We start from the raw sequence: 27,979 nt of genomic DNA on the forward strand, positions 1-27,979 counted from the left end.
AGCAGAAGTCTAATAGGTATAAGAATTTTCTTAAGAAAAGGATGACTCAAGTATAAAACTTGTTTAATCCAACCCCTCCTTTTAGAAGTGAAGAACCCATAGCTCCCAGAAATAAACTAAGTTCCCAAAGGTCGGGAAGGGATAAGAACGCTCATCACCTGATGTTTTTCCAGCCACCTCTCCATCTCTGCTAAAAGAATAATAATACATTTCATCAAAGTGAAAAAATAAGGGGAAAGAAATATAACATAATAAATTAAAATAGTAACAAAAATAAAGTACAATAGAACAGTAACAAACTTAAGTACATTCCTAGTAAAGTTAAAATGGGATACAACTAGAGTAGAAAGCAAGTCATAAAACCCTTCTAATTATTAACTTTACTTACTAGTTTGGGGAGTTTTCAGGAAATTCTAGTATGAAATTAATTCCATTCACAATTCCACCCACAGCCTAAATACCAGAAAGGAATGTTGGTGTGGGTCTCTGGAGCCAGTAAATTAATAATAAAGCTTTAAAAAGATACAGCATTCCTAAGAGTGGCTTTTCACAAGTAGGGCTGCCAAAGGATCACCTCACTATTGAGATGTATGTTTTCACTTTCGTTTATCTTTTTAAAAATCTTTCATCAACATGACAAGGTTAGTTTCATAGCAAGAAATATATTATCTTTCAAATTCAAATGGACAACTTATTAAGAATTTGAGAGCAGGTTGGGGAAAAAAGTAAAGCTAAGTTAATATGCCCAAGCAAAGGTCACCTGGAGTGCCATTACACACAATGTAGATTATTTTCTTAAAACATGAGCCCCCAATTTTCAAACAAGTTGCAATACTGTAGCATAGACAGACATGTGTTTGTACATTTAATCATATCAAATGTAACTCAACAAATTAAGTCACAACTTTATATCCAATGAAGTTAACCATTCTTGTCCATTCTTGCCCTACATTTCCTTGTATGAAAAAATGTAGTAATTGTACCGGATGGTTTTCAATAGCACCCCATAGATTATTCTTTTGCAGGAGAAGCATTAGTCACATATTAAAAGGCAATGGCTTAGATAGTCCCTAGGATATTCTAATGGTCTAGGACTGTAAAATAGTTTAAAGATGAGGTAAAGTCACAGGAAGACAACCCTGACCAGAACAGAGATTAAACTAGAGGTATGAAAAGGTGTTGGTTCTCCAAGATCAGCATTAATATGTAATACCTCTGCTGTATAAAAAAATGCATAGAAAACTAAGGAATAAAGGCTTAAAGGAAAATCAATACCGGAAATTATGTCAACTTTTACTTGCAGAAACAATAAACCAGATAATTGGGGCCAAGGCTCCCACCGAAGATAACTAAAGAAGCTGGGTAAAAAGTAGAAGAAAAGAAAACATCTTAAGACTGGTATCAAAGAGCTATTATGATGGTGAAGAACAACTGAGTACCATGTCTGAAAGCCGACAGGAGAATATTCATGAGGTTGTTTTTTTTTTGTGGGGGGAGGGGGGTTGCTTATACCCTAGGAACATAAGATGAAGGTTATTTCTGGTTGGTCTGAGGGAGACAAAACAGAAGCTGGGACCCACCAAGAGTAAGTCATCTCATTTTGGAATAAAAAAAATAAGTGAACAGAAAGTAACCAGCCTTCATATGGATTTACAACCAAGCTTCAAATCATCTGGGTGGCTCAAATGACTTAAATTATGAACATAAGTCCAGAAAGCTAGTACCTTCAGGCATCTGACAGAAGAAAACAGAATCATCCTCTAGAGGCATACAACATCTTACCTTTTCAAAATAAATATCCAGACACAATCGAAGATAACCATTTATGCAAGAAGGAAAAGAGTAATAAAAATCAGAAAGTAGACAGAGCAGAAAAACAGGACTCCAAATATTAGAACTGCCAGAAATGGACTGTAAAATAACTGTGCTTAATATATTCAAAGATCTTAAAGATAGACTTAACAAATTCAGTAGGGAATCGTAAAGATTTTTTTAATCAGATTGATTTGAAAATGAACAAAATTCTAGATCCTAAAATATAATTTTTAAAAAAAATTAGAAACAGTGGATTAAGAATTAGTGAACTGAAAGATAAGTCAGGGGAAAAAGGTATTCAGAATGAATTACACGCAGGCATAAGGAAGGACTAAAGTGTAAGGATATGAGATATGGTAGCAAGTCTCAAAGGTAGGCCACAATTGAACCATACTTCCCAGTATTCATGAATTTATGTAGTCTCCTCCCACATTAAATCTAGGTTAGCTCTAACAAAAGCTTTGGCTAACTTTAACTTAAAAAATAGAGAAAAAGTGATACTATGCCCATTCTGGACTTATGTCTTAGGCTTATGCCAATTATGGCTGCTTCCATTTTTCTGAAAGCCCTCTTGGGAGCCCGAGTCACCATTTAAGAAGCCCAGCTGCCCTGCTGGAGAGACCACATAGATAGGATATGACAACAGGCCAGTTAAAGAAGACATAATCCTGAGACTAAGATGTTCTTGTCACCCCTGTTGAGATCAGCCTTCCAGCTGTCCCCGTCAAGGGTACCAGAAATGTAAGTGAAGGCATCTTTAATGTTTAAACCCCAGATGCTTTCAGACTGAAGCCTCAAAGCAAGATGAGCAGAAGAATCATCTAATTCAGCCCGTTTATCCAAAGAATTGTGAGAAATTTTGAAATGGCAGCTGCTTTAAGCCACTAGTTTTTGGAATGGCTTGTATGCACTAATAGACAGCTAAACAGAAAAACATATAAAGGATACACACTAAGAATATTTAATACATTTTATTTGAAATGAAGGAATAAGAAAATGGGTTAAAAGCAATATAGAAATATAGTGGTTGAGTTTTCTGAAACTCACTAAAGACATAATTCTCAGGTTCAAAAACCCCTAATAACCCCCAAAAGGATAAATTAAAAGAAATCTATGCCTAAGCATATCATAGTGAAAATGCAGAAAACTGAAGACAGAGATAAAATTTCTAAAGTATCAGAGGAAAAATGGCAAATTACATTCAAAGGGTCAACAATGAGACTGACAGTCAACTTCTTCTTCCCCCAAGAAGAAATTACTAAAGCTGGAAGGCAATGAAATGGTATCTTCAAAATGCTAAAAGAAATTACCTAAATATAATAGCTCCAACCTAGAATTCTATACCCAGTGAACATATATATCAAGAATGAAGGTAAGAAAGACATTTTCAAAATAGCACAAACTGAAAAAAAATATATCACTAACAGAACTACATTAAAGGAAATAGAAATGACGTTTATCTAGCAAAAACTAAATACACCTAACATATTTAAAAATTAAATAACATATCTAAGTAACTCATGGGTCAAAGAAGAAACCAATACAAATTAGAAATTATTTTAAACTGAGTAACATTTTGCATACTAAACTGGTAGGATGAAACCAAAGCTACTTAGAATAAGAAATATATATGTTAGAAAATAAAGAAAAGGTAAAAATTACAAAGCTAAGTATATATCTCAAGACATTAAGAGCAAAGGAAACCCAAAGAAAGCACAAGGAAGGAAATAGTAAAAGCAAAATGAAATAGAAAAAAAAGCATAAAATAATGATGATCAACAAATGCATAAATTGGCCATTTGAGAATATTAATAAACACGCCAAACTTCTGATGTATACTGATTAATAAAACAGAGAAAGAGACATAACTGCAGATAATAGAGATAATTAAAGAGTATGTTTTAACCGAATTTATTGAAAAAAGTTTAAAATTGCAGACAAATTGGAAAAATTCATGAAAAATACGGTTTATCAAAAAACATATCAAGAAACATAAAACTTGAATGGTGTTTTAAGAAACTGAATCATAATTAAAAACCTACATGCCCAAATGGCTTCATCAACAAGCTCTACCAAAAATTCAAGGAGAAAATAATACCACAAAGACTTAAAAGAATAAATTATACAAATTCTACCATAGAACAGGAGCAAAGGACCCTCTCTGTAGCTTGGAGTTTAAACTGAAACCAATACAAAACCACAACTAGAACTATACAAGAACTGAAAAAGGGTACGCCAATCTCATTCATGATCATAAATGCAAAAAACCTGAAATAAAATATTAGCACATCAAATCCACATTATTTTTAAAGTATTACACCCTGAAACTGAATTTAAATCAGAAAGCCACACTTTGTTCAAAGTTTCTTAAAAGTCAATCAATATAACCATATTAATAGATTAAGAAAAGTCATATTCTCATCTCAATACAGAAAAAGCAACATCAATTGATATTTTTAATTGATATTTTTTAAAAACTTAAGCCACAGAAGGGATTAGTATTCTATAAAAAATACATACTAGAAACCTATAATAAACACAATATTTAATGGTAAAACATCAAAAGCACTCCCTTTTGGTAAAGGGAATGAGATAGGATGCCCACCGTCATCTGTTTTACTTCAACACTGCACTAGGTCTTGGCCGTGACAATAAGGCAAAAAAAAGATGTGGAAGACTGAAAGGAAAGACAGTATTATTTACAGGTAAGATTATATTCATAGAAAAATCAAAGGAATTACTATTACAATTTTAAAGAGTTTTTAAGCAAGACTGCTGTATATGTCAAAACTCAAAAATAAAATGTGTTTTTATACATCAGCAATTAGAAATAAAATTTTGAAAAATATACCACTTTGATAACATCAAAATATAACAAATACATGGGAATAAAACTAACAAAACATGTGTAAGATTGCTATGCAGGAAACCATGTTACTGAATATATTGAGCAAATAAAGCCAGATGCAAAAGTATACATACCGTACTGATTAACCTACTTACATAAAGCTCGAAAACAGGCAAAACTACTTAATTCAGGGGTCAATAGTAAAATTAAAAAAGCAAAACAAGAAAGTAATTTTCATAAAGTCAGGATATTTCTGAGAGAAAAGGACAATGATTGGAAGGAAAAAGGAGGGCTTCTGGGGTCCTGACACAATACTATCTCTTGGCCTTGGTGGTGGTTAGATGGGTTCTCCTTTAAAGTATTTCTTTCAGCTGCACACTGCTAATACCACATCTCTATATCTATATTGCATTTCATAGATGTGCATACATACATGCATAAAAGGTTTTTAAAACTCCCCAAGAAGCAGCTAAAAAGGTGGGGCAAATTCATATGGTAAATGGATCTTTAAGACATAAGGATAACTAATTTGGAACAATCACTTTGAAGAAATTTAGTATAATGTCATTTTTTACAGATACTAACAGAGAGACAATTTCCCCAGCAAGACATCTAAAAGCATGTGTTTAGGAGTCAGAAAACCTAGGTTTCAACCATAGCTCTACCACTTACTAGCACTGCAGTTTTGGAAGTTTTTGTTTGTTTGTTTGTTTGTTTGTTTGTTTGTTTGTTTTAAGCTGAGTCTAGTTTTGTAATTGCAATGTAAGTCCACTTAACTCATAAGAATTAGAAAGAATGTATCTACAGTTTGTCACAGAATAGAAAGTCAGTAAATGGAAATTACTTTTATAATTATCTTTGCTGTGTAACTGGAAGGGTACTTCCCCAGTTTTATTAATCTTGTTTAGTCTTGAACAGACATATAAAGTTCTGAGTAAAGGCATTACCAGACATTCAGTTAATAAAAATTGACCACCAGACACTAACTATCTCACACTTGAAACCATTATCAGATGATAAGTGTTACAGAACTTACTAAATGATGTTTAAGAGTTAATAATTGACTTTAGTAGGCTATTCCAATAGTTCTTTTCTTAAAATTATAAGAACCTCTTTTATATATGTTAGATGACTATGGTATAACTTTCACAATAATAAAGAGCCTTCATAGACTAAGAACATTAAGGACATATGTCACCTATCAATAATGATCATTCATTCACATTGGTCCAAATGTGTTCAAAATACACAGGTATTCACCGTAGCAGCATGAGCTGCCCACGAGCTCTCATCCTCTCAGTCCATCTTATTCCTACACATTCATAGCATAAGCAACCAAGGCCATGAAGATCCACTCAATACAGGAGAAACAATGTGATAAAATGGAGAAAGAATGTGTTTAAGAGACAAATAGATCTGCTTGCAAATCCTGGTTCTGCCACCTCCTTATTAGGTATGGTCTTTAAGCCTCGGTGTCCTGAATTGTCCAAAATGGAATAAATCTAATCTCACAGGATTGTTTTATGGAAATTCTTTACTGTGGAATGGTGGGGCCATCCTTCTCCTGAGAGAAGCCACCTCTTAAAACTCAGATATCCCATTCCTCCCTCACCAGTTTGGGCCTAATTCATCACAAAGATGTCTCCTTGGTGTCTTAAATAAGATGGCTAATTAATGAGACATCGACTGAGGTACGTATATTAGAATCCTGGAAACTCAGTGCTGGAAGGATCTCTGAGACTACGGATACTCAAGTCATAATAACCTGCTGCATCTACCTACACTTACATAGAATAGGAATTCTCAACCTGACTGCACATTACACTCTCATGGGTAGTTAGTTACACACATAGAGACACACAAACACACAGACACACACACACATACAAGCACGCACCCATGCCCCACCTTGAATAAGCTGAATCAGAAATTTGAGGTGGAGTACAGGTACCTTGATGCTGTAAAAACTTCTATAGGTGATTCTAATGTACAGCTAGGGTTAAGACCACCACAGTAGGAGATGGCAAAGAAATTGCCAGTACTTAATTATCAAAAAATGGCTTTAATAATTACGTGGCCCCTTTTCTATTCCACTAAAAATGAAAAAAGTCAAGTACATAAAGGGCAACCCAAAAGATCCAAGTTGCATTTAAAGAATTTCATGATATAATGGAATTAAAAAGATAAACAAGGAACTTTTCTAAAATATTATTATTTCATGTAAAGAATATATTTTAGTATTGTTATTCTAAGAAAAACAAATGGAATAACATTGCTTTCTCTCAGGGCTTTGCACCTGCTCTTGTGATTTTATCCAAGCTAATCAGTACATTAGGAAGTCACTTAAAATGTAATATTAAATTATTCCATATCATAAAGCATTCTTAACAAAAAGCAGTATCAGAAACATGACTTATTTTTCTATAGTCTCCATTTTGTGCAGAATATATTTCTACCCAAGATTCAGGGATTCTTGCTTTTATTTTCCAAATTTCTCCTACAGAAAATAAGTTGTTACTATAGTAATATTTACCCACCCTGATATTATTTCCCACTTGCTTATTCTAGGGCTTTTGTACATAGCAACCACACAAATCTCTGCTGCAAGCTGTTCATAGCACTCAGATCCTTGGCAAGAATCCGAAATGAATATATCTTAAACTATGGGAACATTCAGCTGAATACCATAGTTTCAAATGTCTCTAAAGTGCTATTTGTGCTGAATCTGTCTCAAATGTGTCAGTTCTCATAAGTAGCCCATATCTCTTTAACTTCATCCAGGTAGACTAATGAAAGATATAGCAGAATGAGCTGGTTCTTAAGTTTGTTCATTATTACTGTTATCTGAGGTTAAAGACATTAATTCTCAGCATGTATAGCTAAACAATTTGTTATTTAGTACACATGCATTTTTCTCTCCTGACAATAGTTGCAAACAAATGGTATAATCTTTATCTGGATTTTGAAAATGTTCTAGTCTTTCGTTAAGAACTTAGTAGTTACTATGGTAGCTATTTGAATCAATGGATATTGGTGGGCTGCTGTGCTGTCAACATATTTTACCTAGAAATAACTTGTGTAAAGTAAAACATTGAATGTGATTCTTTGCATAGTTTCTCCCATTTGTTGACTAATAAATGAGTGAAGGATTAACACCTACCTGGGTTAAATTCATGAGTTAAACTGGGATCCAGATATAGAAAGGGCATATAAAGAGTGCAATCTTAAACTCTTTCAGTAATGAGGTTTACCAGAAATGAGAATTAGTTATACACATGCATACATACACAAACAAAATACGTGAATATATACATAAACACATATAGCTATATTATTTAAGTATATGTATATACAACCACATTAAAACTAAGTATGAAAAATATTGAACTAAAATGTAAATTAGGATAAAATCCCCAAAAGAGCCCTAATGAGTAATTTCTTTATCCTTTTTTAATGTATACTCTAAGCCCATTTATAGTGGGAGGCAAAAGGATTGATAATAAGAAAATGAGATTTTTTCCCAAAATTGTATCTACCAGGAGGTTGCCCCAGTCTAATGATTCATGATCTCTTAGGTATATGATGAGGTTTCTCTGAGCAGGGTTTGCAACTGGTCACCCAGTGGCTGATTCACTTTCCTGGATGACTAAACTGTAGAAGAGTTTGTCAGTGAAGAGCCCACAGTCCACCACAAGGTGGCACCCCAGGGAAGGAAGAGCCCAAGGTTGGAGAGTTCCAAGAGGAAATATTCCTTAGACTACGTAAGGGGAAGTAGCACATGTCCACAAAATATATAAAAACACAGTTTACTGATGAACTACAGCATTTGTGTAGTAAAGTCAGCATCTGATGATAGCATTATCTTCAGTACTTTGAAAGGATTAGTTGAAAGACAAAAAAAGTAGGTCCAAAAAGTGGTAAAGTTAATTTGACCTGTGATCAGGACCCTAAAACATATAATTTGAAAGAAAATAAGTAAAAACCTAGCAAATGTTAGATTGATTCCTTTTTCCTATTTAAAAAAAAATCAAGATTCTTCAGACACCTTTCTCAAGAATTTCAGACACATACAAAAATCTATCCATTATTGATACTGAGGGTCAGATAGTTAAACAGTTGAAGCTTTGCAGGGCATACTGTCACTCTGTCACTCTGATTCTGCCACTGTATCGTGGAATCAGCCATAGATAATTAAGTAAAAGAATGAGCATGGCTGTGTTCCAATAAAACTTTATATACAAACACAGGCACATATTTGGCTCCACAGGCTGTAGTTTGCCCTATAACCAGGCAAACACCTTACATTGGTTGGGCATCTAAGTTTGTAAAGGATTCTTCAACACCACTGTCATTCAGTATTCATACCCTCCCTCCAGTCAGTTAGGTCCTTGGACACACTCTACACATAAGGAAACTCAAGAACAAGATTACTATCGAAGACTAGGGACAAGTAGCACAAAAGATTCTTTAGTTCAAGGATTACCATTTTGGTCTAAAGACTTAATGTTACATGTGAGTTTACTTGTAATACTTTGAGTTTAATCTCATAAATTCTAAAGTAAGACTACTGAAATTCAAATAAACCAAACAAAATGTCAGAGATCAACATCCTATAATCAAGATTAAATCTCCTAGGTAAAATGACTTTGTTTTTACTAGAAGCTAGAAAAGGAAAAAACAATTATAAATTATTACTGTTCTAACTACGCCTATTTTAAATATTATATAAACTAAAAAAAAAGATTTTTAAAAGTTCTACCTAAATAATATGAATGTTTTCATTATGGTCAAATTGAAAGGCAAATAATTTAAAAAGAAAACTTCTTTTAAAATAACTTTTCTAAGAACCATCAATCAGTGCTGTTCAAATTTTCTCAGGTGATGGGAATGCTGGATGGCCCTTGGACCACACTTTAAATAAGAAAGTATATATAATCACCTGGGAAATGTTGGTTCCCACCCTTATCCCCCTCCCCTTGGGACTTAGGGCCCAGGAATTTTAAATTGGCTCCCGGTGACTGTACATTTTTCTAAAGGATTTAAGGAGAAAAATCTAGAAATTAAGCCTATAACTAGAAAATAGAGTGTTGTGTATATTTGAGTTAAAACTAAAGAAAATCAAGTTCCATCCAAGCAGGGCACCAAAATATCAGTACCATGGCAAAACTGCATCTTTAAAGGTACCTAACATTTTCTGGCAGCCTTTTACATGTCAGGAAAAGTACAGCATGCTTTTGACATATCATTTCTTTTCATCTTTTCATTTCACAGGGGAGGCACCCAAAGACAGAGCCTCTGCTCAAGGTCAGAATCTGAATTCAAAACTCACCTACCTTCTGTATCTGTTAGTTTTATTTATTTATATTTTTATGTTCTACCTCTAATCATCTTTTTCCCCTCCAGGTAGTAGGTGGGGGATCATTATTCCCTACTATTTCTCCCCGGTCTATAATAAAATTACTTATCCTGTCAATCACCATAGGGAGAAGTGTACGTCTCCACTTAGTTGATTTTGGGTTTGGCTCTATGACACACTTTGACTAATGGAAATGTAAGCAGTTATACATCCACCACCTCCAAGTAGAGGTTTTAACCTGTGTTGCCTGGTTTGGATTATGTTCCTGATCTCCAAGAGAACAGCATGTCCCAGATAGGAACTGTACTTTCAGCATTACTTTTAATAATAATAAAAACCTGGAAATAACTTATTGTCTACTAAAGATAATTAGGGACATGATATGAAAAAATGTAAAATTTTAAAAATATAATATGACTAGGATTACTGCTGTGGGAAACTAACATACATACACACAGGAAAAAATGGACTGAAAGGAAATATGCCAAAATATAATCAAGATTTTGTTGGACTTATGGTTAAATTCTGTCCTCCTTCTCTATTTTCTACATGTCTATTATAATGTCATATTACTTCAATAAAATACAAATTAATCTTCAACTTTCAAATTTCAAGGCAAGACATTTTTGAAACAGTATTAGACAGTATAAACCATGAACAAGCTTTAAAAAAGTAAAAGTGTCACACCTCAGAATTTTTCATTTTATGTGCAAAAAAACCTCAGGGTTGCCCGTTTCTGGGAGTGTAACCTTGTGTAAAGTAACTACTCTATATGTTTCCTCATCCATAAATGGATTTAATAATATCTACTTCTTGGGTTATGTAGCACATTAAATATGATAATATATGTAAAGCACTTGACTCATATTAAATAAAAGTACCTTTCTTTTACTACAGCTATTATCACATAAAATTGACATAATTATATCTGACATAGAAGGAATTTGTCAATTAAGCATTAACCAAAGATAATATTCAAAGCAATTAAAAATCCTCAGCAGTCCATGAACTTAACTGTAAGGATATCCTACAGGACACACCACTCTTAAGGACCCCTGTGATTACACTGAGCCCACCCCAATAATCCAGGATAATTTTAAAAGTCAGCTGAGTAGGGACTTTAATTAAATCTGAAATCTCAATTCCCCTTTACCGTTTAACATGTTCATGGTTCCAGGGATTAAGACATAGACATCTTTGGTGGGCCATTATTCTACCTAGCACACTATGGTACTTCATGTAAAATAACTCAGTATTTAATAAGCTGGCTGATATCAAAGATTCACACAACAAAGTACAATGTGAAGCTCTCTTTTCTAGTTTTATACTGATTTCCCTGTGGTTGATCTACATTCAGTCTCTTAATCATAAAAGAACTTATATGGAGGAAGTGTACTTAAATGTTCTTCATTTATTCAGCACTGACTGAGGGCCCCTAGTGTGAAGGCCAAGTATGACAAAGAATTAGCCACAGTCCCTGACCTCGAAGTACTCACTGGACTGGGGGATTCGAGGAGTAAAACAAAATGAAATCCCAGTAACACTGAAATTAGGGTTACTAGAAAAACTTTTAAAGTTTTGTGGAGCTGTGGCTGAGGTGTCTAGTAAAGGTTTCACTAAGGAAGGCATTTGGGCTGGATGTTTAAGTAAAGAGAAGCAAGGGACTGAAGGCATGGAGGCTCAGCATAGTGTGTCAAGAGTATGTGGAAACACACTTCCCTCCCGGCTGACATGTATAGATACAGGAGAATGGGTAGGTGACTACAAGTGGTTGCTGAATTCCACTGCATAAGAGCATTGTTTAAAAAATTAGAAGGGGAGGAGGAGGCAAGCCTAGATATTGAGAAGGGATCATAGAGTCCAAAGAAAAAAAATATCAAGAAGCTGGGCAGAAAAAGAGGTCAATAAACAAATTCCAACAAATGGGAAAGGGCGGAGAAGGGAACAGAGAGAGACAGGGGAAGGAGAACAAAAGAGATAAAATTTTCTGGGCTACCACCAGGCACCGGTTACCATGATTGTATAATTCTGCCTACGGAATACATGGAAAATGCAGACATAGAAAGTAGAATGGTGGTTCCCAGGGGCTCAGGGGAAGAGGACAATGAGAAGTTATTGTTTAATAGGGATAGTTTTGGTTTTCCAAGATGAAAAGAGTTCTGGAGATGGATGGTGGTGATGGTTGCACAACAATGTTAATGTATTTAATACTATTGAACTGTATACATAAAAATGGTTAAAGATGGCAAATTTTAGGTTATGTGTATTTTACCACATTAAAAATAAATTTGAAGGAAAGGAAAAGGAATGAATGGAAGTTGAGAAAGCAGTGACTCTGCTTACCTCTCTTTCCAGTAGCTCAGTATGATAAAGAAGCAGTATGTCAGATTAAAATATATATATATATATATATATATATATATATATATATATATATATATATATATATATATATATTCATTCATTCAACCTAAGCTTGGGCACCTTCATAAACCAAGGGGAAGAACCAGCAGCAAGGGAAAGAAAAATAATACAGGACACAGAGAGGATAACCACTAGAATAAATCTCAGAGAATGTACATGGGGTCAGAATCAAGAGCACATGTTGGGGCAGCTTTGGGGAAGAGGTGGAGGACACTCTTCTCTGGAGTGTGGAGAGGGCAGCACCACCAGAATGGGAGTGGGGGGCTGTGAAGTAGGAGAGAAGTGAAAGATGTCAGAGGGTTAGGGAGAAGAGAAATGGAGAATCTCAATGTTTTAAAGAAAAAGAAATCTTTATTTACTTTGGTCCTTAACCAAAATTGTATAATTGCACAAATCAGGGCTTAAACTGAGAATAGTTACTAGTCTTAGTTGTGGTTTTACCTTAAAGCAGCTCTGTAAATCAGTTAAACTTCCTAAACTGCATCTTTAAAAGGGGTGGATTTGTTAAAATAATCCCACTATCCCTCTGAGCTCTACATTTCAGTCGCTTCAGGGGGAGAGCTTATACCTTAAATATAGTGTCAGCTTACCTACACATCCACTTACCTCCCTCGCCCCCCTCCCCAGCAAAAAAGGTGAAGTGGGAACAAAAGTCAAGATGTATATAATTTAAATACCCTTGGGCTGTTTTCACATCTCACTTTTGATAGTGATACCACAACAGATGATTACTGCTGACAAAGTCAGTATCATTAGTCCTAATGATAATTGTTTTTACAGTTCTTTACTGTTTATAAAGAGCCTTCACACATGAATCATTTTAGTTGATCCTCAGAACAGCCCTGTGAAATAGGCATGGCTACTATATTCTATCCATTTCCTAGTTGAGAAGACTAAAGCTTATAGAGGTTGATAATGTGCCCAAGGCCCCAAAGCAGATGAATGACAAACCTGGGACTTGAATTATGAAATTTAGAACTCAAAACAGTTTTTAAAAATTGTTTCTTAAACACTAACATCAGTATCTAAGATTTCCCATTTGGTGTCACAGAAAATTTATTACTCAAAAGAAACTTTTAATTGATTCTGGAAATATAATTTATTGAAACTAAATACATACAACCTTCATTTCTAAGTGATGAGTGATTAAAATCCAAAGGGCAGAGTGACAAAGGATCAGCATCCAACTATTTCAATCTCCTCATTCTGGGGATGAGAAAAAAAGAAGCCTCTCTTGGGACAAATAGCTTGTGGGAGACGAAGTAAAGCCCACACTAGAACTCAGGGGTCCCACCAGCCCTGGGGCTCTTGGCAATGGCCAGGTCTTACATAGCTTCTGAGAAAAGCTAACAACGGAATTGCTCCTCAACAATGAAATGGTTCCAATTTAAATAATCTGAAGGATTTGCTCTCCGATTAACACATGCAAACCATATGGATGCTGCCTATTAATGGTACCAGAATTCTCTGGAGCAAATTCTCCTCACAAATGGTAGGGTTTGTAATGACAGTCATGCCTCATTTTAGTACAAAAGCGAAGTAAATGTATCCAGTAAGGAATTCATCTGAGAGCTCTAAACCAACTGAAATTGCCTCAATTATCATCTTCTACCTACAAAGTGTTTTCTAGACAAATTAAAATTGAAAAACTGAAAAAAATGCAGTGAAAATATTTTGAAGAGGACTGTATGGTTTAAGTATTCCCATTTTCCTCTTTTGGAAATATTGTAATGGGTCAGCAGGTGCTTAGCACCAAAATTACTTCTATCATGAAGTAGAAAAATGTTTAATGTCAAAGCAGAAGACTCCTTGAGGAGAATAGATGAGGACATGAAAATGATATGTATTATGAAATTTCAGATTCCATCTTATTATGTTTTATGCAGAAAAAAAGTATGGTGCTTCCATTAGACTATATGAACTCAAAGACAAGAATGTCAAAGGAAGGGAGACCCTCTGAGATAAACAGACAATCATTTATTTTCTTTCCTCGGGCCACTTGGGAATTTTGGGCTCATAATGATGAGACTTACCAAGAGAAAGGATTTCTATTGAGGAAAAGAAACTAACAAAGCTTTTTCATAAGCATGCAGAAGTGTATGTGACAGATGGGAAATACTTCCATTTGTTCAGTTCTGCAGCTGTGAGAAGGAGGCTGAGATATTAGGCTGAAAGTTTCTAGAAGACACAGTGAAAGCATAGTTTCTCAAATACATAACCAGGTTTCTCCAGTACCAGGAACTCAAAATTAAGGGGACAGAAGGCTACTACACTCAAGACTTTCAAAGGGCAAAATTTAATCTCCAACAGTTTTTCAGGACTAAGATGACAAAGATCCTTTAAGTTTTCAATCAAAGGTCCAGGAGAGCCATGTGTAAGGATCACAGCCAACCACAGCCAAATTAAGTCTTCCTAAAATTTCAACCTGGCCTTGACTAACTCAATTCTTAATGGAGTAAGTGATCACTATATTTACCAAACAGAGAAAAAGGAGGATTTCATCTCTGGAGAAAAATGTAATCTAGAAGTAGTAAAATTGTTTCACACATAACATCTGATATAAAATAATTATTAGACATGACAAAAGTTGCAAGAAAATATAATCAATACTCAAGAGAAAAAAGACAATAGATGCAGACTCACAGATGATCCAGATTACTGGATTCAGTAAACAAGACCTTTAAAATAATGGACTAACTTGTTAAAGAAAATAATTGAAAAAAGGAAGAAATGGATGAAAAGATGGAGAATTTCAAAGAGACCTACTATCTCTATTAAAAGATCATATGGGCATCTAGAAAAATAAAATATCTGAAACTGTGAAAAATAATATCTGAAATTAACTCATTAGATAGGTTCAATAAGCAGACTAGACAAAGCAAAAAGATTAGTAAACTTGAAAATGAAAGTTAATGGAAAACACCCATATTAAAACTCATACAGAAAAAGGGAAAGGAAAAAAAGAACAGATTGTAAGAAACCTGGAAGAGTCAGTCTCTTGACCACTTAACTGGAGCCAGGAAAAGTAAGAAACAGAAAAGGGCAGAAGCAATATTTGAAGAGACAATGGCTGAGAATGTTCCAATACTGATGAAAGGCATCAACCTTCAAATCCATAAAGCTCAACAGACCAAAGTAGGATAAATATTAGAAAAATCACACCTGGACTTGTGAATTTCAAATGCTTAGTACAAAATATGGCAAGCATTGAGAAAATCATGTAGTAGCCCCCAATACAAGTTTGCCTTCCTATTCTTGAAGAGGTTATGATAAGGACAGTGGGGGGGCGCCCAAATCATCCTAACTCAACAATAAAGTTTACATTCTTTAGTAGGGTTGTAATCACTCTACTTGGGACCAAGTACAGGAAAACCCTGCAATAACAAATTTGAATATATTATTATGGATGATTGCCTACTAGTTTCCAACTGGCCACTGATATCATTTCACTAATCCTATAATAATGTTACTCCACATTTTAAGCAATCCAAAAATTTAATCCCAGTATGAGTTTCATAGTAGGGTTTACTGAAACCAGGAGAAAAAAATACAACCAAAAATATGGGACTTTAGCGATAAATAGTCGAACCCTTCTGTTAGATGACAAAACTGAAGCCCAGAGCAATAAGAACGATGTGCCCAGCCACAACAGCTATTTAGAAGCCAACTGAGAACCAGAAAAGCTGCCTCCTGACTTCTAGCCCAGCCTTCTGATTCCAACACCAGGCCAGTCTTAAGGTCAAATCCATTCCAAGGTCAAAGCTTTTGGTGAATTATTTTGATTTTTAAGAATATGTATTTTTATTGATAGTAATGGGAAATCATTGCTAGTAATGCAAACAAAATACTGCACACTAGGTACTCAATTCATTCTAACCACGCAGATATGGAAACCCAGTGTCTTCACTGGATCACTGGGCAGGCCCCTACACATACACACACACACAGTGACTACACCTGATGTTCACAGGCAGAGCAGAAACACATGTCAAAGATGCAGAGAAAGATGTGGCCAGGGGCTATCACTTAAGCCCCAACAGTCAGGTTATTTCTGTGAGTCTCAAGGCCTTTCTTCATTAATGGAGGTAAGAATATGCATAGTATCATCATACACAATAATAACTAAAGGAAAAGATCCCACATTGCCACCCATGAAGGTAAAGACAATAGCCAATCTTCTGCATAAATTCTTCATCAACCAGGTGCCAGGTGTCTCCCTCAAGGTTCATGGCCTTTTACTCTCCACAGCTGTTTTAAGGAAAAATATCATCTGTTCTTTCTCCTACAGAAATCTGGTACATCATGATGGCTAAAACAGCCATAGCTCTTCTCCTCTCTATGAAATTAATTAAGACTCCATTGTTTTCCTCCCTTATATTTTCCTGCTCAAATACCTGCCATGTTTTATTTTTGTTTTCGTAGCCCAGACACAGTCCCAGACCCTCTAGCTTACACAACTGGGCTAACTGGCCAGGCAAAGCAGCCTTTACAGCCCCAAATCTTAACCTCTACGCCCAAGCCTTCCTTCAGAAGACATAAAATACTGACAATGGCACAAGAATAAGAAAATTTTATTATCATTAATCAGGAACAAATACATAATATTTGCAAAATATTTTAAAACATTTTAATCACTTTAAACATTTTCCAATGTGGAGATTAATATTGAAACAAGAGTGACTGCTTCCATCTAGTCCATCTTAAATGTGTGTTTTTAAATCCGCATTTAAAAGTCCAGCATGCCCACTAACAGTCAATGTGGCACCTTGAACTCATTAGTTTGCTACATCACAACCTTCCTCAGTATAAATATTTCTTCTTAGTCACTGTCCTACAAAACTCAAGCCACTGCCCTACATGGCTATTTCAAAAAACATCAGCTCTATAATTACTTATGATTTTCATATTTGCTAGTATTTTAACCTTATGAAGGAGGATGTCTGCCTAAGTTCTTTTTCTTCTTATACATAGTGTAGTACATATAAACTCTGTATTTATACACCAGTAGATTATAACTTAGGATGGAGAATTCACATTATACAACATGTTAGGAATATAATCCATAAAATATTTTACACTGTTGTCTATAATATCAAACTAGCACTTTTAGAAAAACAAAACATGACTACCTATAAATGCTATCTCAATTAGTATTCTATTTTAATGTTAAAATTGATTTGAGAAATTGCTATGGGATAAAAATACTGATTTTCTAACTCAAAATTGTCATAGTCTTCTAAAAAATTTAACTATTGCCATTTGAATTTATGCTGTCATTTTAAATGAATAGCAAATGCAATAGAGATTCAATCAGAAACCAATCTATAGAGTACAGTAAGATATGAACTAAATCTTTTGTTCTCTGAAAATAAAAGGAAAAACAAGGCATAAGAAAAAATTTCAAGATGTTTTTAAAGTAAGTGAAAGTTCTATTTTCACCCAGAAATAGTAGCAAATCTGTTACTCTGACAGGATTTCTCAGGTTGTGGATTCTTCATGCCTATGTTGGTGACCAATCTGGGAGTGGAACAAGGCAGAAGGCAAACATGAGAAATCATTAAGAGGTCACGAGGGGTCTTAAGGCCCTTTAAGTGCCTCCTATTTTATGCTTTTTGGTCACTTTAGTTTATCATTATCTCTAAGACTAATAGAAATGGGCTCTAATGATATAAAATTTGTTTTCTTTAACTATTTCTAACAGCTCTACTGAAACTTACAGATATTTACTAAAACCAAGTTCTGGGAAAAACTTAAACCTATTCTTGGTTATTATACTACCTCTGGAAAACTGGGGTTACTTCATGTATGTTTCAACTAAGTGTACTTACTAACATATAGTTCAATTTCAACATATATTTCAACTAAATTCCTACATGTATATTGCAATAATACTTCCTCCTAATGTGCTCTCTGGTGCTTAAAAATGATCTTTTAATAGGTAATAAATCAGAAACATTTAAATTCATGTTTCTACTCTGAATAGTTTTTAACAGCTGTAAAAGTACATTCACATTGTGTAAACTACTACCCTTTCTCAGTAAGAGGATATCTTCAATTTTCACACATGAGGGAAAACACAGATAAACAGCCCCAAACAGATCTCTTCATTTCTTGACATTCTCCTTTCCCAAAAATGCCTTTTAAATTGGATGTGAGACAAATCAATACCCAATACTCAAGGGTGTTCCATAATGATAAGGTCCCCAACGCCCAAGGGTGTCCACAGCAGCTTCCCGAGTGAAGGAAAGAGATGTTTCTCCCCATCCTAGAACATCAAGGCCAAAAAGAACTGGAGTTGTCTTAAATGTGCTTTGGATAAAAGGTAAAGACATGGAACTTGAGGTGAGGGACAAAGGAGGATGCTAAGAACCATGGCTACCATAGTTTTCATCTTAGATATAATTAGGTGCAATTAGTCAGTCATAACTATCCTCCCAGCTTGTGACCTAAGTGGAATTAACCCTCTGGATCAAGCCTGGTCTAATCTTATATTCCTGTTCCTAGGTGAATGTAATAGATTACTTGTAAAAATGGCTGTAATTATTCTTATCTGTCTGTGCTCCTTGTAACATGACAACAGCTCCCATCTTCAAGAGATAAAATAAATCTATTTCCTCACCTCCTGAACCAGAGTTGGCTTTGTGACCTGTTTTAGCTAACAGAATTCAAAGGAGGTAACATTGTGCTAGTTGCAAGCCTAGCCCTCAAGGGGCCTTGCATGCCTCCCCATTCTCTCTTAGAACTCTACTACCCATTGCGTGGAACAAGCCTGGGTCAGCCTGGTTAATGATTAGAAATCATTTGGAGAGGAGCTGAGGCCATCCTAAATGAGCCAGGCCCAAAATCACATAGCAGAATACTTCCCAGATTCAAAAACCTGCCCAGCTGAGTCTTGCCCAAATTGCCAACTCACAGAATCAAGAGCTAACTAAATGCTGGTTGTTTTAAAGCACTAACCAAACTGATATTGCAGTAGTTTGTTAAGCAGCAAAAGCCAACTGATATAGTAAGGAACTAATTCTTCATGAACTATGCATTCAATAAACATTTATTAAATGGCTTCTATATTTGAAGTAATGCTTAGTAGTTACTGAGGTACAAAGATTAATACAAGATCGTGCCTGCAATTATAGAGTCGTCTCTTCTAACTACACTAAAAGAAGTATGAATAAGGTCTACTTAGAAGTATGAATAAGGTCTACTTACTCAAAGAAGAGGTCACATTTGAACTGGTTTTTAAAGAAAAAAATATAAAGTCACCAATGAACAGGAATTGGACATCAGAAGCAGAAGAAACAGCATGTGCAAAAGTAGATGCAAGAAAAGAACTCAAGGAATGTCCTAGGAATGGAAAATAGTTTAGGACAGATGGTGTGTGGGGAAAAAATGGCAGATGATGGAACAGGAAAAGCAGGTTGAAGACAAATAACGAAGGGTGTCATACTGTAAATCATACTAAGGGATTTGAATGTCTCTTGTAGGCCGAGAGCTACAAATCATTTTTAAGTAGGAAATGACATGATTAAATCTATATTTTAAGAAAAGAAAACTGATGACAAGTGGAGGATTAGAGGCAAGAGTTTAAGAATCAGAGAGATCAGTTGGGAGGCTATGACTACAATTGTAAAGGGGACCGAACTATGCATTAGTGCAAATGGAAGAAAGAGGCATTTGAAAGATGCTCCAGTGACAGGAGAAGGACTTAGCAGCCATGACAACCAACTACATATGGGCTGTGAGAGTCATATAAGTTATGTGGGAGGATCAGGAACAGCGATAAGATTTCTACTCTGGGATGCCAGATTAATGGCAGAAAAGCAAAAGAGCAGACCGCTGAGGAACATGTTATTTTGTTGTTCATTTTTTGTTTTTTATAAGGGCATCTGTGAGATAGCCAGTGGGATATGTCCAGAAGGTAGATAAGGATACAGATCTGGACATTATGTTGAGGGACAGGTGGTGGGAGCATGAGATAAAGACCTGAGGAGTTTTTATAACATGGGGCAGAGGGAGGACAGCTCAAGACATGAAAGTGAACATGAACACAGAGCATTCAGAAAAAAGATGTAATGGAGAAGAGAAAGCTAATAAATGGCAGAATCCTGAGGGACATTGATATTCAACGGCAAAGGAAAGAAGCAGCACCAAATAGCAGGAACCCCTCCTTGAGGATGGAAGAGGGGAAGGGAAGGATAAGGATAATTCAGCATGTGCAGATTATGAATTAAGGAAATGTGGACATCCATACATTTTGCCACCTTCTTTCCTCTAGCCAAGTCATCACCTGAATCTTCCCTGGGGCCTACTCTAGAGGGGTCCTGAGGACATAATCAGTATTAGGGGGAGACAGTGACAGGGGCCACTTGAGTAACAGCATCTGTATCCATGCATCTTATTGAAAACCCCACTTTTCCCAACCCTTCCTCTGGCACCTGCTACAGAAAAGAACACCCCCAACATTCATAAGGTACTTATTTGAAATATGTTAATACTAAATTTACTGCATCTTCCAAACAGATTGCCTTTACGTATTTTCAGTAACTTAAAAGGACGTTTTGAAAAATAATCCCAAAGTAGGCAAAGATTTCATAAATAGATCACAAAAAGCAATAGCCATAAAAGAAAAAAAGTGATAACTGGACTTCATTAAAAATCATCAGATACCATGAGACAGTGAAAAAGCAAATCACAAACGGGGAAATTATTTGTAATATATATATGACAAAGCACTCATATGTGGAATATAAAAGAATTCCGACAAAGAAATTTTAAAAAACAACCCAACTCAAAAATGGGCAAAGGATTTTAACAGGAATTTGGCAAGAAAATATCTAAATGCCAATAAGCTTGTGAAATAGCATTAACAATATTATGCACCAGGAAATAAATTAAAAACATAAGGACCACCCACATCCATTAGGATGGCTACTATTAAAAAGAAAAAAAAAACATAAAATAACCAGTGTTGGCAAGGATATGGATAAACTGAAACGTCTGTACTTTCTTGAGAATATAAAATAGTGCAGCAGCTTTGGAAAACATAGTAGTTCCTCAACAAATTAAAACAGAATTACCATATGATCCAGTAATTCTACTTCTGTATATGTACACCCCCCTCCCCCAATTTAAAGTAGTCCTGAAGAAATATTTATACAATCATGTTCATAGCAGCAATTATTCACAATGGCAAAAAGGTGGCAGCAACCCAAGTGTCCACCAACAAATAGATAAACAAAATGTGGCATATGCATACTAGGAATGTTATTCAGCCTAAAAAGAAAGGAAATTTTGACACATGCTATAGCTAGAATATAGATGAATCTTATGGACATTATGCTAAGTGAAATAAGCTGGTTACAAAATAACAAATATTCTATGGTTCTACTGGTATGAAATACTTAAAGTAGTTAAATTCATACAGACAGAAAGCAGAATGGTGATTCCCAGGGGCTGAAAGACAGAATGGAAATTTATTGTTTCATGGGTAGTTTCAGTTTTCCAAGATGAAGAGTTCCGGAGATGGATGGTGGCGGAGATGGATGGTGGCGATGGTTACACAACAATGTGAATATACTTAAAACCATTAACTATACATTTAAAAATGATTATGATGGTAAATTTTATATTGCGTATATTTTACCACAAAAGATTTTAAATTTAAAAAAACTCAGAAGGAAATACCACTATGCCCCTCCCTCAAATAGCTAAAATTAAAGACTGACAAAACCAAGTGTTAGTAAAAATGTAGAGCAACTGAAACTCTTGTACACTACTCGTGGAATTTTAATTGGTACAACCACTTTGGAAAACTGGTAATATCTACTAAAGCTACATGTAATCCTACTCTATGACCTTGTGATTTCATTCTTAGGTATATGCTCAAGAGAAATGAGTGAGTATATGCACCAAAAAAACAAAAAAAAAACAAGAAAGAATATTCACAGTTGCTTTACTCATATTAGCCATATTGGCAATAATATAAAGACCTAACAGGAAAATGGGTAAGTTGTGATATACCCATACAATGGAATTACTACTCAACAGATAAGAATTAATTACAAACATGGATGAATCTCATAGACATTATATTATGCAAAAGATATATACAAGAGTCCCTTTTATGATTAGTCATATGAGGCTTAATAGCAAACAAAACTAGCAGATAAAGTTTTAAAAATTACAGTGTGAAAAAAGAATCATAATATGGTTACCTTTAGGTGGAAAATAGGATGAAAACTTGACCAGAAGGGGAAAGAGGAAGAAATTTTCTGGGGTGCTGGAAATGTTCTGTATGTTGATCTGGGTGGTGACCACATTGATATATACACATGTAAAAATTCACTGAGCAGTACTTTTGATTAATGCACTTTACACTTTTTTGTATGTATGTTATACTTCAAAAATAATATATCTCTAAAGCACCTAATGTCTTTATAATGAGAATGCTGTAACTCGAAAATAGGAAATAAAATCTCAACTATGCTCTTTTATTTTCTGACTTAGAAAATTAGACCCCATTCCTCTTAGATACAATGTGGAATTAGTTACTTCCCAGTTTCCTGAGTCAGATAACGAATCTAAGTTCCATGCAGTGCAAACTTAACATCTTCATAAATGTTTGAGAGCTTTCCTGAAGCCACTTCATATCCATAGGTCTTTACGGTGAGAATCTTTGTCTTTTTTCTGTCACTTTTTAGTACAGTTGACATTCAATATTATTTTATATTAGTTTCAAATGTATAGCATAGTGGTCAGATATTTATATAACTTCAAAGTGATCACCTAATAAATCTAGTACCCGCCTGGCATCATACCTTGTTATTACAATATTACTGACTATATTCCTATGCTGTACTTTACATCCCCATGACTATTTCATAACTACTAATTTGCGCTTCTTAATCTCTTAACCTTTTTCACTCGATCCCCCAAACCCTCTCCCCATCTGGCAATCACCAGTTTGTTCTCTGTATCTATGAGTCTGTTTTCTTTTTGTTTCTTCATTTACTTTGTTCTTTAGATTCCATGTTTAAGTGAAATCACATAGTATTTATCTTTGACTTATTTCACTTAGCATAATAGTATGGCAGTTCCTCAAAAAATTAAAAATAGAACTATCTTATGACCCAGAAATACCTGAAGAAATCCAAAACACTAAATCAAAAATATGTATGCACCCATATGTTCACTGTAGCATTACTTACAATAGAAACTTTCAGTCTTTAGTTGAGTCTATACTTTAAACCAGAGCTCTCAATTTGCTTTCTACTGGTTAGGTGTCCAATTTGATCTTTTTTTTTTAAAGCTTCAAGAATGCCATCTGATTTTTACATTCTCATTGGTAGAAGCTAAACAAATCTCTCCTCAGCTATAAATGTAGAATGTCAAGAATCACAAGATATCACATTCTAGCACTGTAATAAATGCATATAACCCCTGAATAAAAAGAAAGCTTCATTCTCCCTAACAGCCATTTTGATGCTTAATCCTTTACAGCCTGAGACAACAACATTAGCTATACCTCCTCCTACCCATTATAAGGAAGGAAAATAAAAATCCACAAAAGCAATCATTTTCCTTCTTCTGGTTTCTTCTAAATAACAGTGTGCTGCTGCCCAGTTGTTAAAAGGGGGTCTTAATATTGCTATAACTTTGTATAGTAACAGATAATTACTAGACTTATTCTGGTGGTCACATCATAAGAAATATTAATGTTGAATCACTATGTTGTAAACCTGAAACTAATATTATATGTCAACTATAATTTTAAAGGGCCTTAATATGCAAAATATTACATTTTAATGATAATCAAAGGTAAATTATTTTGAATTGTGTTACATTGAAAAACTTTTCAAACTTGATTGTCTTTGATCCTATATTAAGCCTGTCATTAGTTCAGTCAAGTGGGCGAACTATTAAGGTACCTCTTATATGTTGGGCTTAGAAAAGCAGCAAGGTAGGAGGATAAAAATGACAGGATAATTAAAAACAAAAGAGCTAGTGTAAAAGAAGCCACCTAATGCATCAGTATTCCGATGAGTGAGATGGCAAGTCAATAGTGAGATGCAGTTTTTGTAAAAAACAGATACTGTTATGTTGGCTCAACCAGGTGACTATTAACAGTGTTCCAAATGAAATTATTCAGGACAATTGGCAATTCTTATACAGCTTTAGGAAAATTTTGTATGTGTTCTTAATGATCTACTTATGTATGTATGTATGTATGTATGTATTTATTAGATTTATTGGGATGACATTGGTAATAAAACTACAGTTTCAAGTGCACAATTCAATAATACATCATCTGTGTATTGCATTGTGTTCACCACCTGAAATTTTTAAAAGCCAAGTATCAAGCAACACCTAGTTAAATGCAAAGCCACATGGTCATAATAGAATAATGCTTCCTTTTTAGAGCACTAACAAGTAATGCAATGATGACATGCAATATTTTTTATTTAAATACATTATCTGAAATAGAATACACTTTTCTCCTTTGAGAACACCTCAAATATGTTTCATTTCATAAAAGTCTATATAAAAGTCAAGATATTGGAATGCAATAATTATAAAGCTGGAGAGGTGGCTTAATTATTTTACATACCTGTGGTTTTTCAGATTCCTATGCTTGCTTACTCATGTACATTCACTCATTCTTCAGAAACCACTTCTAGAAGCTCCATTTTGGCTTCTACACTGCCACCTATAGACGTAAAAGGGAAGTACACCATGTATGATTCATCAACCATTCATCTTTTCTAGGCATCTAACAGGGACAATTGGGGGGAAAGTGGCAAAATATTTGTTCCAAGCAGTGTTCTTTCTCTTGTGTGGAAAATTCACAAGGAGCCCCTCTCCCCTAATTGTTTGAAATGTTATTTAGAAATCAAAACATACTTGTCTCAGATCAACACCACTCTGTTCAGTTTATTAAACAGATGGTCACAGAACCCATCTGCATGCCAACCATTTCAAGATCTGTTGTTTAAAATTAGAACTTGACCACTTTGTTAATTGAGTAATCAAGAATTCTATAAATTAACACAAAGAAAGAGGGAGAGATCCAGGCAAAGGTTATTTTGTCACATGGTTGTAAAATGTCAATTTAAAATATTAATTCTAACATGAACTAGAGCTTTGTCCAATATAAGCAGCTGTTAGGTGGGGTATTTTCATCATACTGCCCTATTCCTAGTTCGAATGCGAATGAGGAGGCGTGCTCAAAGGTGTTTCTGACACCCTATAGATTTTAATACAGGTAGGTCTTTTTTTCTTTAAAAAAGTCAGATGAATAAAAATAAATCCATGAGCAGAACAAACTATGAATAAAGATCTATGAGCAACTATCAGTGAGTCAAAAGCAGTCAGGAGATGAGGGTGTGTGTGTGTGCACGCGCGCAAGAAAAATACAGATCTGAGAGAGGATGAGAGAAAGAGACAGAGACTGAGATCTGGAGTTAATTTAGAACAACAGACCCAACCAAGATGTGTGTGCGGGGGGAGGCCGTATGAGTTTGTGGGTGTGCAAGAGAGAAAGAGAGTGACAGAGACAGAGACATGGTGTGTGCGCGCGCCAGGATGAGACAGAGACAGAGAGACAGGCAGACCACACTAGGATGTGAGTGTGGGGGGGGGCGGGAGAGATAGAAACGGAGAGAGGACAGAGGCATAGAGACAGGCACTGAGATTCCAGAGTTAATTGAGAAGACTGTGCTGCACAGCTTTTTACCTCCTCCGAGTCCCACAGCCTACAAAGAATAGTGAGTGCCCTAGCTCCAGCACCTTAAGCCAAAGACACGTGCACCACCACTAACCTACCCCACCCCACCCCCACCCACTAGGTGAGATAGGGCCAGAAGCCACTCAACTAGCAAGCCCGGGAAACTCGCTACTCCGCAAACCCGGGGGCCTTTTAATCCCCACCAGAGATCCGTCGCTACTTACCGGTAATTTACTCTAATGCCCAAAAGACTGGTTTGGGTTAAGGAACTGCAGCAAATCCAAGAAAAATCAAATCTCCTGGAGCCACCTTCCTCCTCCCTAGGACGAACATTCGCACACACTCACACTCTCCCTTCCTTCTCAACCCCGAATATGCGCTAGGGCATCTCAAGAGGCTTTTTTGGAGGCCCGCCAGCAACCAATCCTGCTCCCACGTGTCTCCATTAAACCCTCGACCAAACGTGCACAAGGCGCCAAGTGCATGTGCACAGTCAGCCATCGGAAATAAGTTCAGCAAATCCATTCCAACCCTCCTACCCCCACTTCGGCCCTAAAGCGACAGGGAGGAACGGAATTAGGCACCGGACCCCTGGCAGACAATACTCCAGTAACTCCTGCCTTCCTGGTACACAACCCGCTGGCTCTACCACGACTATGTCTCCTCCCAGGGTTCCTACAGTCTCGAGGGCCCAGAGCAAAGGGCGTCCTGATGGTTGCTGGGTGCGGATTGTGAAGACGGGGGCGAACTGTAAACACCAAGATTGCGGGCGGGGGAAAGGGGTCGCAGTCCTTCAAAGCCGCTCGGGTACTTAGCTCGTCAGAAAAAAAGGTGGAGATGGGGACGGTGAGACCCGAGGGAGAAAATCCTGAGGGAGGCAGCTTTTCCGCACCTCTTTCCCACCTAGCACAGCGCGCGCGCACAAACGTGCACACCAAGGGGCCATGCACCTTCCTCTTGCTCCCAGACCTGCCCAGCCCTCGCCCGCGAGCTCGGTGGCCTGGGAGGGCATAGGGCACGCTGCGGACCCGCACAGGGCAGAACACCGCGTTCGGGAATGCCCACCTGCGCGCAGGGTCGCTGTTGCGGACCATGCGCCCGCTGGCTTCGCTATCTCCACTGCAGAAGGAGGTGGCAGCGGCCTGACCTCTGGGCTCCAAGCATCTCCTCGCTCACCGGCAGCAGCAGTCTTCGCTTCCCCTCCTCCTTGCAAGTGAGTCACCCACCTAACCCGCAGGTTCTGCCGCCGTCCCTCTGCCCGCCAGAGCCTAAGCTGTCCTCCCCGCCCCTTTCCCGCCGGCCCGCGCAGCGCCCCGCCCCCTGCCCGCCCATCCTAGCCCCGGCCCAGCGGGGGCTGCGGGCCCAGCGCGGCATGTAGGAGATCTCCAGTTCCAAGCGCTAGAGTTGGGAGCGGGGGCGAGGGGTATGTTCCACCTCGACCCTGCGCTCCCAACCGGTTCCCCTCTCCCCTAGCCAGCCGCGGCCGCTCGCGTTCACCCCGAAGCCAAGGGTGTGGGCACCGCGTGCTCTGCCCTCGCTCTTCCGGCGTCTCTTCACTCCCCGCAAGGCACCTTTCGGGGCTCAGAGGGGGCCTCGTATCTTGGGGGGAAGGGGAGTTGGTGAAGCGGGGTGGAGTGAGCCAGAGAGAGGAGGCGAAGAAATTAGCATATCAACTGCCAGGGGATACAAGTTGCTGCCTGTGCCTTGTTTCTGTTACAATACCTGGATGTGCTGCTTTCTTTGCTACGACTGCAGCAATATTCAGAGGCATGAATATAAGATTTCCAAGCTAATTGGTTGTAAGGGGGTTTTAAAA

The 27,979-nt window shown here is 36.6% G+C and overlaps 1 pseudogene; it reads right to left on the reverse strand.

The window, feature by feature from the left end:
* The window catches only part of LOC118607839, a 240,330-nt pseudogene extending 212,898 nt beyond the window's left edge, over window positions 1-27,432 (reverse strand).
* Between the last annotated feature and the right edge of the window lie 547 nt (window positions 27,433-27,979).

Source organism: Rousettus aegyptiacus, unplaced genomic scaffold, assembly GCF_014176215.1.
Source record: "Rousettus aegyptiacus isolate mRouAeg1 unplaced genomic scaffold, mRouAeg1.p scaffold_m13_p_9, whole genome shotgun sequence".
Lineage (NCBI taxonomy): Eukaryota > Metazoa > Chordata > Mammalia > Chiroptera > Pteropodidae > Rousettus > Rousettus aegyptiacus.